The sequence below is a fragment of the Protopterus annectens genome, chromosome 5.part0, assembly GCF_019279795.1.
Source record: "Protopterus annectens isolate FY-2018-M chromosome 5.part0, PAN1.0, whole genome shotgun sequence".
NCBI classification, from domain to species: Eukaryota; Metazoa; Chordata; order Ceratodontiformes; family Protopteridae; genus Protopterus; species Protopterus annectens.
In genome coordinates, this window is record NC_056735.1 from 1240132443 (window position 1) to 1240145367 (window position 12925).

The window sequence follows — 12925 nt, forward strand, 5'->3', positions numbered from 1 at the left end:
TACATGAGTAGTTTTCCCAGTTAATAGCAGGGTAGTTAAAATCACCCAGTATCAGGGTGTTTGGTTCTATCTTAATATTTTCCAGTATGTTTAGTAAGGTGTAGTGAGAATCTTGGGGGTATGGTGGGGGATCTGTAGCAAGCTACAGTTTGGATTGCAGTCTTACCTAGTGTTAGTTGTACCTGGAGAATTTCAGAGGCATTGTGTTGGGCAACTAGCCTGGTGGTGTGAATATCCTTGGTGAATATTGACACTCCTCCACCTTTAGTGTTTTGGTCCTGGTTTGTTGGCCGAAAAGTGTGGTAAGAGTTGTAGCCTGGTATTGTAGGGATGCTCTCTGGTGCCTTGAACCAGGTCTCAGTTACTGCACAGATATCAATGTTTTCCATTTTTAGGAGTGCCTCGAGATAGTGCATTTTGAGGTTTAGACTTCTAGCACTGAGTAGCATTACCTTCAGATTTTGCATGCTTGTACCTGTTATGGTGGTGGTTTTGTCCTTTGAACTTTGCCTAAAAACGGCACTATAGGGGTGGCAAGAGCCTTAGCCAGTAACCTGAATCCCAGGGGCGACAGGTGCAGACCATCTCTGGCAAAGCATTGTGGTCTGTCGATCATGTCGTCACAGGCAGACAGATACTGGATCCCCTTTGAATGACACCAGATGCTTAGCCAAATGTTGAAGTCAATCATTTTGTCCTTATATTGTGGTATCTTTCTGGGCGAAGGCAGGATGCTATTCAGGGCTAGGGTCATACATGCCTGGGCCACATGATCCGAGAGCTTTTCCATGTCTCTCTTCATGTAGTCCAGGGAGGTACGTCTCAGGTTATTCACTCCAACATGGACAATGACAGAGTCATATTTGTACTTGTTGTGGAGTGACTTGAGTGCATGCGTTATGTGGCGGATCCTGGCACCCAACAGGCAGCTGACTGTAATTTTCTCCTTGTTCAACCTGGTGAGTGGGACATCAGTGTGCCGGATTACAGAGTCACCTATGACTAAAGTGTTAGGTACATTGTTTTGCCTTAGGGGCTGTTGCTGGGTGGCACACTGGTGTTGTGAACTATGTGACACTTTGGTTGTGATTGGTGTTTATTTGCGTTTCAGCTTCAGAGGTCCTCGTTGCTTGGGCAGGTTACAGTTAAGGGCCTCTGCATATGTGGATTTAGTGTTGCTATATGTGGGTTTTGGTGGTGTGGGTTTAGAAGGGCTATGTGTTGCCTGAGGTGTAGTGTGGGTGTTAACCTTCTCCTCTTGACTGTCTAGCACAATGTTGGGTGGAGAGAGCTTTGCTTCCATTTTGGCTATGTAAGTGCATCTCTCACAGGTTGTAGTGTTGGGTGGTAGGAGGAGAGGGTTGTCTGTGTACATGAGGCAATTGCTGCATTGCCCCAGTATGCCCAGATTCACCAGGTGGACAGGAGAAATCACAGGAAGCTGACCCTTGGATATGCCTGGTTTGGTGCATTTTTTTTTTTTTTTTTGTAAAGTACAGGAGCTGTAATCCCTTACCTTAGCAAGGTGCTTTGCAGTTATAGGCTGTTTAGTGCCTACTATTAATTTCTTCTTATTAACAAGGAGAGTTGAGTGCTTGTATCAGTTTAAGGCTTCCTAGTGCTTTCCAGCAGGTATTAGAGCAAGTTCTAGTCACAGGAATGCTTAAAGGTAAGATGAAAAAAAAAATGCACACTGCAGTGTGCACTAGAGAAGTTAGATGTGAAAGTAGGTAACTTAAGTTTTACCTGTTTAAAAAGTTAAGGTTTAGTGGAAAGTTACTATTTTTAAAACAGCAAGATAGATTGAAAGGGGTGGTCACTTTTGTATTCTGGTACTATAGAATACAGTAGGATGGCCAATAAATTTAAATAGTTGAAGGGGAGGGATTTCAAAAATGATGATTTTTGTGATTACTCACACAAGCCAGTGAAAGTAGAGAGAAAATGAGATATATGGTCAGATTAACATAAGAGGCAGCCAACTAGAAAGACAGTGGTATTTAACAAGATAACTGTAACTGCGTGGGAGGGCGGGAAAAAAGTTCTGCCTGACTCAGAAGAGACAGAGCTGTGGTTTCTTTTGAAGTGTTAATATGCTGTTAAAGCAGAATGCAAGTAAAACACAAGGTAAAGAAAACAACCCACAATATTCAAAATACAGAAAGGCAATAAAGTAATACAAAATACAAAAAATAAAAGCAAACTAACCTTTTCTTCACAGCAAAGTGTAGCAGAGTCTGGATGACACTTTCTGGTAAAGCTCTTAATGCTATATTAAGTCTGTTTTGTAATGTTATTTTTGTTACATCAAACAAAATATTTTAGTACTAGATCAGAATATATTTTAATAAAAGAACACGTTTTGGTCCTTAATATCTTTATTATTACCTCTGGAACTGTACATATCTGCATGGCTTCTTCAGTGGCCTTTCAAATCTGAAGAGTTTACTGTGCAAATGGGATGTCTGATCCTTGTTTTGGACAGTTCTTACTGCACTATGGTTTTCTTGAAAACATGACTTGAAAAGCCTCTCTTTGCAACTCTTCGGGTTTGCAGTTCTCGCAGTCTCTTATTTTCTTGTGACAGTACTGGTTGTGCCAATTCTAGTACTCTACATTTTTGAACTTTGAAGTGAATTTCACAAACAAATGCATGCAATTACTCCTGTATAGGTTTTTACCCTTAGTTCAGCTGCTTTATAAACTCTATCAGCTTCAGGTTGCAGACATTCTCATGGCTTTTGTGTTTATACTGTGTCTCCAGCCTGCACACTCGATAGTCTTCGATAGTTTCTGTCATACTAGCATTTCTGTCTCTACTGGCTTCTAATATGTATTTCCTTTACTTTGCATTGATTTTCAGACATTAGCAAACAGTTCAGAGGGAACAAATCAATAAAGCTACCGTATGTAGATGATGTGTCATTACAAACAGACTCTGAACATGAATTTCAACAAGTAATAGGGGAATTGAATGCAAAACTGAAGGGACACTGGATGAAACCAGGTATAAATAAAACAGCTGTCATGACAGCAAATGGAGAAATCAGAAGAAGCAGAAAATGATGATAGAAAAACAGGTCAACAGATTCAAGTATCTGGGAGGAGTGGTTGAGGAGAAGGGAAATCTGAATGAGGAGTTCAAATCTAGAATCAGAGGGGCTAGAGCCGACTGGCAGAGTGTCAATAAAAGTGTGTGACAGAAGAATGTTAAAGAAGCTGAAATGCGAGGTGTTTAACTGTGGTCAAAGGTTTATAGGTTTTTACCAGGCTAATGACCAAAAGGGCCCTTTTAAGCCTAGCCATGCATTCCAAATCTCTGACAAGTGCGGATACCCTTGATAAGTGTAAACATGGGCCTGGGAGATGAACCATGTACAGGTTACCTAATTGCATTAGAGACATAGGCACCAAACGAGGGATGAATTTCCAGTTTCCCATCCAGTTGTCTAAGTTGCACTTGAATTGGGTTAGGGAGGAACTCTGCTTCACATGGATGGGGAGCCTGTTCCATAGATGGGGCAGTCTCTAGGATACATACCTATATTTCCAGCAGGACCTATTTATATCACAGGCAAAGTTTAAGTCTTTTGAATGGGTAATTCTGGTACTCTTTGTTTTGTGGATATGCAGGAGGTCCAGCAGAGTGGGGTCTGACAATGCCCTGTATGCTAGGCATAGATCTCCCCTCAAAAGCCTGTAGGTGACAGAATACAGGGATAGGGCCTTGAAGTGGTCTTACGCCCTGTATTCTTTTAGTGAGGAACCTCTGTGGACGTTCCAGTTGTTGGATATTCCCGGTTAGGTGCATACCAAAGGGACATTGTACTCAATGATAGGTCTGATGAATACTGATTACAGTGGAACAATGACTTCCTTGGACTTAGATGCCATACCTTTGTTTATAAGTTTCACAACATAGAATGATTTCCTCACCACTGTAGACATGTGATGATCAAAGGATAGATTACTAACTATGTGTGTCCCTAAGTACCTGACAGCTGGGTCAACTCTAAGGGGTGTGTTGTCAATATGATAGTTACCAGGGATGTATGACTTCCCAAAAGACACTGTTATGCATTTCTTGGCGTTTAGTTTTAGTCCATGGCTCTGACACCAGTTGTTTGTCTGTGTCAGCCCCTCCTGAAGGACATTTGTCAGTGTGAGATTCAATGATAGCTCCTAATTTGCAATCATCTGCAAATTTAGTCAGCCAGAGACCACTGACATTGGCCTTGACTTCTGAGAAGTAAATTCCTAAAAGGAGCAGTCCAAGGACTGATCCCTGAGGGACTCCACTTGTAATTGGCCATTTTGTAGAGGTGTACTCCCCAATTCTAAATTTCTGGGTTCTGTCTGTGAGCAAGTTAGCCATCTACCTGGTGACATACAGGTTTGTACCTAACCACTTCAGTTTGTCAACAATGCCCGAGTGGGGTATTATGTCAAATGCCTTGCCCAGGTCAAGGTAAGCAGTAGGAATGATTTTGCCCTCATCCATTGCTTTGGTGACCTTCTCAAGTCCACAAGGTTGGGTAGGCATGATCTGCCCTTGACAAAACCAAACTGGGTTGGGTCCAGTGTCTGGAGGTTTACTGTATCTCTATTGATCATCTCCATGATAATTCTTTCTATGGCTTTACATATAAGACTAGTGAGACTTATGGGTCTGTAGTTTCCAGGGTTTGTAGATGACCCACCTTTGTGCAGAGGGATGACTGTTGCTTTTCTTCATTCATGAAACATGAAGCCTGTTTGGAAGCTACAATTAAACAGCAATTCCAGAGGCCCTGATAGGTCATGTTTCATGCTATTCAGAAGCCATCCTAGGATATTGTCTGAGCCCATTGATGCAGTGTTGTTGGTCTTAGAGAGAGCATTAAGGACCTGCTCCCTAGTGATAGTAGGGGGAGTTATATCTGATGATATTTCCCGAGGGAAGGTTGAGGGGGAGAGAAGGGTAAAGTTGGAGCTGAATTTATCAGCCAGGAGGTTTGCTATATCTTCTGTCTCAGTATAGGTGGCTGCATTTACAATGAACTCTGCACACAATTGTGTATTGCCCTTGAGGTTGAGGACATAGCTAAAGAATATTTTGTGGTTGTCTTTGGCCTGGAAGGCCAAACGTACCTCAAATCTGGCTTTGGTAGAGTTTATTTGTCCACTGAGTTGTTTGTTTAGTTTGATGAGAGTGCTTTATTCTGCTGGGTGCTGCACCTCCTAATATTTGCCATGATTTTTTTCCTTCTGTTATACACCCGATTGATTTTGTCATTCCACCAGGGTGGCTTGTTTTTTGAGTTAGTTCTGTACTTTTTCCTGATGGGTACAGCTACCTCTATGCAGCTATGCAGCTATTAACATGCTTGCACAGGGTTTCTGTGACTAGGCAGAAGTGTTCTCAGAGTTTATGGGGGCTTGAAATTTTGCCAGGTTCTCACTTAATAGCAGGAGGTTAATCTTAGAATAGTTCCTGAATATTCCCGGTTTAGTTGGGGGTCCAAGTTTTATTTTTACTTCAAAGGAGACCATTGTGTGGTCTGACTTTACCAGGGAAGGCATTACTATAGGGGGTATGCAGCAGTCTCCCATACTAGTGAGGACCAGATCCAGTATGGTTGCACCCCTGGTTGGTGTGTTGACTATGTGGTCCAGGGAATTTGTGTTTACAAAATCCAGGAATCTCTGTGCATTTATGTTTCATGTTGTATAGGATTCCCTGTTAATAGTGGGGTAATTAAAGTCACCCTTGAATATGGTATTGGGTTGGATGGTTAGTGTTTCTAATAAGGTTAAGTACTTGGTATGGGTTTCCTGGGTCATAGAAGGAGACCTATACTTTGCAAGGAAATGGTATTGGATTTTCCCTATGGTGATTTGAACATAGAGCAGCTCAAGTGCATTGTTCTCTTTGACCAGCCTTGAAGTACATTTATTTTTGATGTAAATAGAGACACCTTCACCTTCAGTTCCTGCCTGTGAAGTAGCTGGTCTAAATGTGTGGAAGGTGTTATAACCTTGCACTGTTTGTGTGCTCTCCGTGGCTTTAAACCATGTCTCAATAACCACACAGACATCAAAATTCTGTAGGATAAAGAGAGCTTCTAGTGAGTGGGTTTTTTTGTTATTGAGCAGTAATTTATTTATTTATTTAACATTTGTTTACCGGGAAATTCTGACTTGGAATGAGCCAATTTTTAGTGGAGGCCCGGGGAGAAACGCTCTAGATGCATGTCTTTGTAGGGTGGGAGGAAACCAGAGTGCCCAGAGGAAACCCACATGAATGCAGGGAGGACATGCAGACTCCACATAAAAGGTATGGCAGCCATGAATCGAACCAGGGAAACTCTTGCAGTGAGGTGACAACTCTAACCGCTGCACCATTGTGCTGTCCTTTAGATTTTCTTGGTTTTGATTTGCTATGTTGGAAGTACTTTCAGTTTGGCATTGCCTAAAAAAGGCACTATGGGGGAAGACAATGTTTTAGCTAATATTTGAAAGCCTAGAAAGGAGAGCTGCAGACCATGCCTGGCAAAGCAGTGCGGTCTGTTGACCATCTCCTTCCATGCTGACAAATATTGAACCCCCTTAGAATTACACTAGAAACTAAGCCAATTATTAAAGTCAGTCATCTTTTGTTCGTATTGTGGCATCATCCTTGGAGAAGGTAAAATGCTGCTCAATGCTAGGCTCATACCGGCCTGAGACACATATTCTGAGAGCTCTATGATGTCTCTCTTCATATAGTCTAGGAAGTTACATCTTAGGTCATTTACTCCCACATGGTCTATGACTGAATCATACTGGTAATTGTGGCCCAATGACCTGAGTGCATGCATAATGTGGCAGATCCTAGCCCCTGATAAGCAACTGACCTTAACTTTCTCTGTACTCATCCTATTGAGAGGGACATCAGTGTGTCTCATGATGGAGTCTCCAATAACTAGAATGTTAGATTGTATGGTGAATTGCCTTATGGGCTTAGAGGTAGATGCTACATGGGATGTAGCTCTTTCTGTTGATGTGGGTGTTGTTTTGAAAGAGCACATTTGAGGCTGCTGAAGGATGTCTTTTTGGTTTAGGAAGGTTGCATGTAAGTGCCTCAGTATATATGGGTCTGGGTCTACTTCAGAAGACTGGAAAACCAAAAGACTGAATCCCAAAAGTCTGAAAATTCAAAATACTGAATTATGGAATTTGTCCCTTCTCCAATGTTGTGCGATCTTGGAGTTGATATATATAGTGAGAGAAAACTCAGAGGTTATACGAACACCTCTATGATATAAAAATGAGACATGAAAATAATGCCTTATATAAGTATGTAAGGGAGCTGAATTTGCATTCTTTGTTCTAGAGACCGTAGCTATTGACCCAAGAAGTGGACCATGAGAAACAAGGGTTGAATACAGAGAGCTGTATTGGCAAGTAGTATTGGAAGCATGTAAAAAAACCTGGTTTAAATGATATGATCTCTATTATGCCTGTATTAAAGCTTATATCTGCTAAGTTATAGATGGGGCTTGAACTGTTTGAATATATCTTACAAAGGAATGTAAAAGTACTTTTATGTGATAAAATGGTTTTATATAAAAAGTTTTATAAAAGGTTTTAGAGAGAAAAAAGTTTTTTATATAAAAAAGAAGTTTTTATGATTGTCCACTAGATAGTGCTATTCATTTATAAGTTTTTTACTACGTCTATTTAACTAAAGTAAGGTATACAACTCAAATGGTATAAATGTGTTATGTATAAGTGGATTTTTATGGTTTATACATGTATGTATTTGATATTTGATATACATCAATTCATTTACAATTGTTATGCACATTGCACTTTATATCAGCCTCAAGTGGGATTGTGACAGGGAAGTTTGAAGGTTGCAGTAACTTGCATTTAACTTGTATTTAATTAATCAATTAGGAACTGTGAGTCATTGTACGCTTTTAATGGGTAGGGTTAACTGTGAAATGATATTTAAATGAAGGTGGTGGTGTGTTTAGCTTATCTGAAGAAGTTGGTGATAAAAACATACCTGTTTTTAACGTTTATGCATCTTTGAGTCTACATTATTAAATTTTACCAGTCGTGGATCCAGTGGAGTGTTTTGTACTTCATACTACTTGGTTACTAGTTTTCCTAGCACTTCATTCCTGTTTTTTGGTTATTGATATATATAGTTAACAGAGGGTGTGTGTGTGGGAGGGTCAGCCCCTCACATGAGGAGTGAAGTGGGGTTTGCCCCCTGCATTAAAAATGTGTTCAGTATTTTGAATTTTCAGTCTTTTGGGGTTCAGTCTTTTGATTTCTCAGTCTTCTGAAGTAAACCCATGGGTGTATATGTCTGCTTTGAATTGTACGTGATGGTTGCAGCATGTGCACTACTGATAATCTTATTGACATTAGGAGCACTTTTATGAGAGCTTTGCCTCCAATGACATTGTGTAAATACATCTCTCACATACCATATAAATTTGTTTGAAAATTAACTGGTTGTCAGTAAACATAAGGCAGTTTCTACATTGCCTCAGGATGCCGCTATCCACCAAGTCGGTAATGCAGACAGTAGGAAAGTTCATATCCATGGCAAAGACCCTTTTCTATTGATTAGACTGTTGGAGTGAGAATATCAATCACTATCAGGGGTATTCAGTTTGCAACTATGGGGAGAGTGCTTGTCGATGCAACCCAGTTGTCCGGTGTGCAACTAGATATTGGAGAAATTTCAATTGTGCTTTTACAAGAAAAATGTCACTGAAGTTGTCCGAGTCTGTACAGAGCACTGCCCAACACTTGAGGGGACAATAATACGTAGACCCTGAAAACTGAAGGATGAAGTATTTAGGCAGATATTCTGAAGTAAGAAACAAATCAAGCAGTACTTACTAAAAACAAAGAATTAGCTTATCAAAAATGATGAAAAGAGGAGAGTCGCTTGAATGGCTACTGCCTAGCTACGTCTCACCACAGCTTCACCCTGTTGGGATACAATACTCCTTTGCTTCTTCTCTCACCATAAGCAAAATGTTGGCACCAATCCCAAGAAGAGAAGCAGGCCACAGCCTGTTTAGTGATCCTCAGTCTTGTCCCAGATGATGCAAGGGTCTGCAGGCTTGTTGCCTTATTCTGTTAGATGGCTCGAATAGCAACCAGACCAATCAGGATTGTTAAGCACAGATACTCACTCTCCAACCAGAAACAATCAGGAATGAATGTACTCTGCTCCTGCTCTCACCAGGATCAGACTGTAAGCACAGATTCCAAGCTGTCACCTATAAAGCAGTTATTAGGCATTCTGGTGATCAGCAGTCTCCAGGAAATAATGTCACTGTACTCTTTCTCTCACCAGGAGAAAACAGAAGCACTAATCCCAGGATGACTACTGAGAGGCAGAATGTGGGTTCTCCAATAACTGGTGGTGTTGCAATAGATGCTTAAAGGTAAGATGAAACAAAAAAAGATTTATCCTAAACGCTGCAGTGTGCACTAAGCAGTTAGATATGAAAGTGGGTAACTAACATTTTAGCTGTCTAAAAAGTTACGTTTTAGTGGAAAGCCATTATTTTTAAAAGAGCAAGATAGATTGAAAGGGGTGGGCATTTTTGTATTCTGGTACTGTGGAATATAGTAGGATGGCCAATAAATTTAAACAGTTGAAGGGGACTTATTTCACAAAATGATAGTTTTGTGCCTACTCACACCAGCCAGTAAAAGGAGAGAGGAAACGAGATATATGGTCAAATTACCATAAGGGGCAGGCAACTAGAAAGACAGTGGTGTTTAAGAGCACAAAAGTAACAGGGTGGGAGGATGAGAAAAAAATCTGTCTGACTCACAAGAGACAGAGATGCGGTATCTTTTCAAGTTTTATTATGCAGTTAAAAGCAGAATACAAGTAAAACAGTGTAAAGCAAACAAATAGCAGTATACAAAATAGAAAAAGGCAATAAAGTAATATAAAATACAAGAAATAAAAAGCAAACTAACCTTTCCCTTACAGCAAGCTGTGGCAGAGTCTGGGTGGCCTTTCCAGTAAAGCCTAGTACTATATGATACAAAAAACTGCACAGTTAAGGCAGAGCAGTTGAGGAAGCTAGATGTGAGAAGATGACGTGCATGACATTGGTGGTAGGATTCACACTGTTGTACACTCAAAGAAATGAGGATATCAGAGCAAAAGTCTAAATAGCCCCAGTTGCAGAGAAGATCAAAACGAACAGACTATGGTGATCTGGACATGCGCAGGAAATCAGAAGACAGTCTTGTGAAGATGATTTGGGACAGACAGGAAGAATGAAAGAAGAAGCAAGCATGTCTAACAAATAGATGAACAGATTATGTCAAAGATGATCTATGACAGGTAGGCATGATTGTAAGAAAAGGTACGAGATTGTCATTGAATTGACAAAAAAATGGCAACAACTGAAGCGATACTTGGCCCCATGTAGAAAATGGAAAAAAGGGGTTGTTGATGATTATGGTAGTGATGATGATTTTGCCTCAGGATATCCTTTCGTTGTAACATTTCTGAGTTGCATTTCACTGCCTGTCTGAATTTTTTATTTATTTATTTTTTACATTTTTGCTTCTATCATTATAGACAGTGGAATTACCCAAATGTTTATTTTTTTTCTAACAATTCTTTATGTATCTGTGGTAAGTAGGTTATGCTCAACATATTTTCTATGTGCATATTATCTGGTCTGTATTTTACTTTCAGATCACACTTCTGTAGGTTATTTTTCTCTGAAATCTCAGAGATACTTTGAACAGAATATATTTTGAACATGTGCTGCAAGTATCTGTGGTATTTTTCCACCCAAACCTTTTACTATAGGCATGTTCATGGAATTCCTTACATAATATGCTATTGCTAACATTTCCCTTTCTGTCAGAACATGTTTGGTTTGTTGGTCTGTGAATGCTCTTTACTGAGAAGTGATTTACCTTTCTTTTTTTGTAGGGGGAGGTCACAGCTCCTGTGCCATTCTAACTGTCATCTACTTGCAACACAAGTGGCTCATTTATATTATACTGGTTTAATGATATTGTATCTATGGTTAGATTCTTGAAAAATTACTGTAATGCTGGTGCACCTGTACCTAGATTCTTCAGCATTTCAAAACTCTTTTTCCTGTCTATATATCCATTCCAACACATTTTGCTCTGACAGCTTTCTTAAAGTCAAAGTTACCTACTCTATATTAGGTACTAGAAAACAGTATAATGCCTGCTTGTCTTCTGGCTTTGATATTTTAACATTTGCTTTTTTTTTCTTTACGAGGCTTCAGTCCCTCTGGCATTAGACTGTGATTCATGCTATTACATACTTTTCATTCTTATTTTAGATTTATGTTAAGTAAAATTGTTCTCCGTAATCTATTTAGCAGTACTGCTGTTCTCTTGTTAACTTCCTCCTATGCCTGACCCTACACTAATTTGCTCCAAAATGTATTTATCAGTACTGCAGTTCTCTTGTTAGCTTCTTCTTGTGCCTGACCCTACACTAATAGATTACCAGGTATATTTGCAATAGATTTCAAGCCTTTAAATGCTTCTGGAAAAAGACTTTGGGTCACTTCTGGTCCTTGTGACATACCAAAAAAAAGTCTAAGGAATCCATATCTTCACAATGGCATACTACATTTTGTGGTTGTTCATTTAGCTTTATCTGCCAGAATCCCTGGTTTGCATCGAGTGCTGATTAAAACTTAGCATATGGAGTTGTTGATATCACTTCTTCAGTTGTGTGCCGTATGTAATCTCTCTTTTAATCCATTTTATTCAGATTAGAATCCCTGGTTTGCATCGAGTGCTGATTAAAACTTAGCATGCGGAGTTGTTGAGATCACTTCTTCAGTTGTGTGCCATATGAAATCTCTCTTTTATCCATTTTATTCAGATTAGAATCCCTGGTTTGCATTGAGTGCTGATTAAAACTTAGCATATGGAGTTGTTGAGATCACTTCTTCAGTTGTGTGCCATATGGAATCTCTCTTTTATCCATTTTATTCAGATTATTCAACCGAAATACACATCTTACTTTTTTACACTGAGTGTATTGTTTACCTATTTTTGACCATTATTGCTTTTTAATGATACATAAACATTTCTTTTTCTTCTGGTCCTGATTTCTTCTATTTCTGAGAACAGCTAATCCTTCTCTTAGACTATGAATCCCTGTCATATTATCAAATTTTATTTTTGTGTGATATTCTCCTCTTAAACTTCCAAATCTGTAAATAAATCAACATAGTTATGCAGAAAATCATTGCTATGGCAATGCATGTTATCTGTTATATCTCTGGGAATGTGTGACTGTTAGAGGAGCATAGAATAGGGAACAGATCAACAAAAATACTCAGAAAGACAGACATGATAAAAGCAAAGTGCAGTATTATAATGGATCAGGACCTATCATGCACTATTGCAAATAATAAACTAAAATATCAGCACAGGCAGAAAAATGTAGAAGATACACAGATAAATATAAAGGAAAAGTACAAAATAAGCAATTTATTGATGACCCCAAAAAGTTTTAAAGGGAATTGGGAAACAAGGTAAAAGGAATTGAAAGACTACCCAAAAAAGAAAACAAAAAGATACATTTTGGAGAAGTATTTATGAAGATCCTGTAGAGCACAAAAAGATGGTAAGTGGATAGAAGAAGTAAAAGAAAGTATAAGAAGTTCAAAAGGTACAGGATATGAAATTGGATGAAGTAACAGCCAGAGAGATTGAAACAAAGTTAAGAAAAGACTCTAATTAGAAAACACGAGGGCTAGATGCAGCACCTAACTTCTGGTTAAAAGTGTTCACATCTTTGCATGAAGATTTAGCCATGAGTAAGAACTATTTATATGCACACCCTAAAAAGACACCAACCTTGCTAGCAACAGGAAAAACAATGCTTCTAATTGAGTGAACC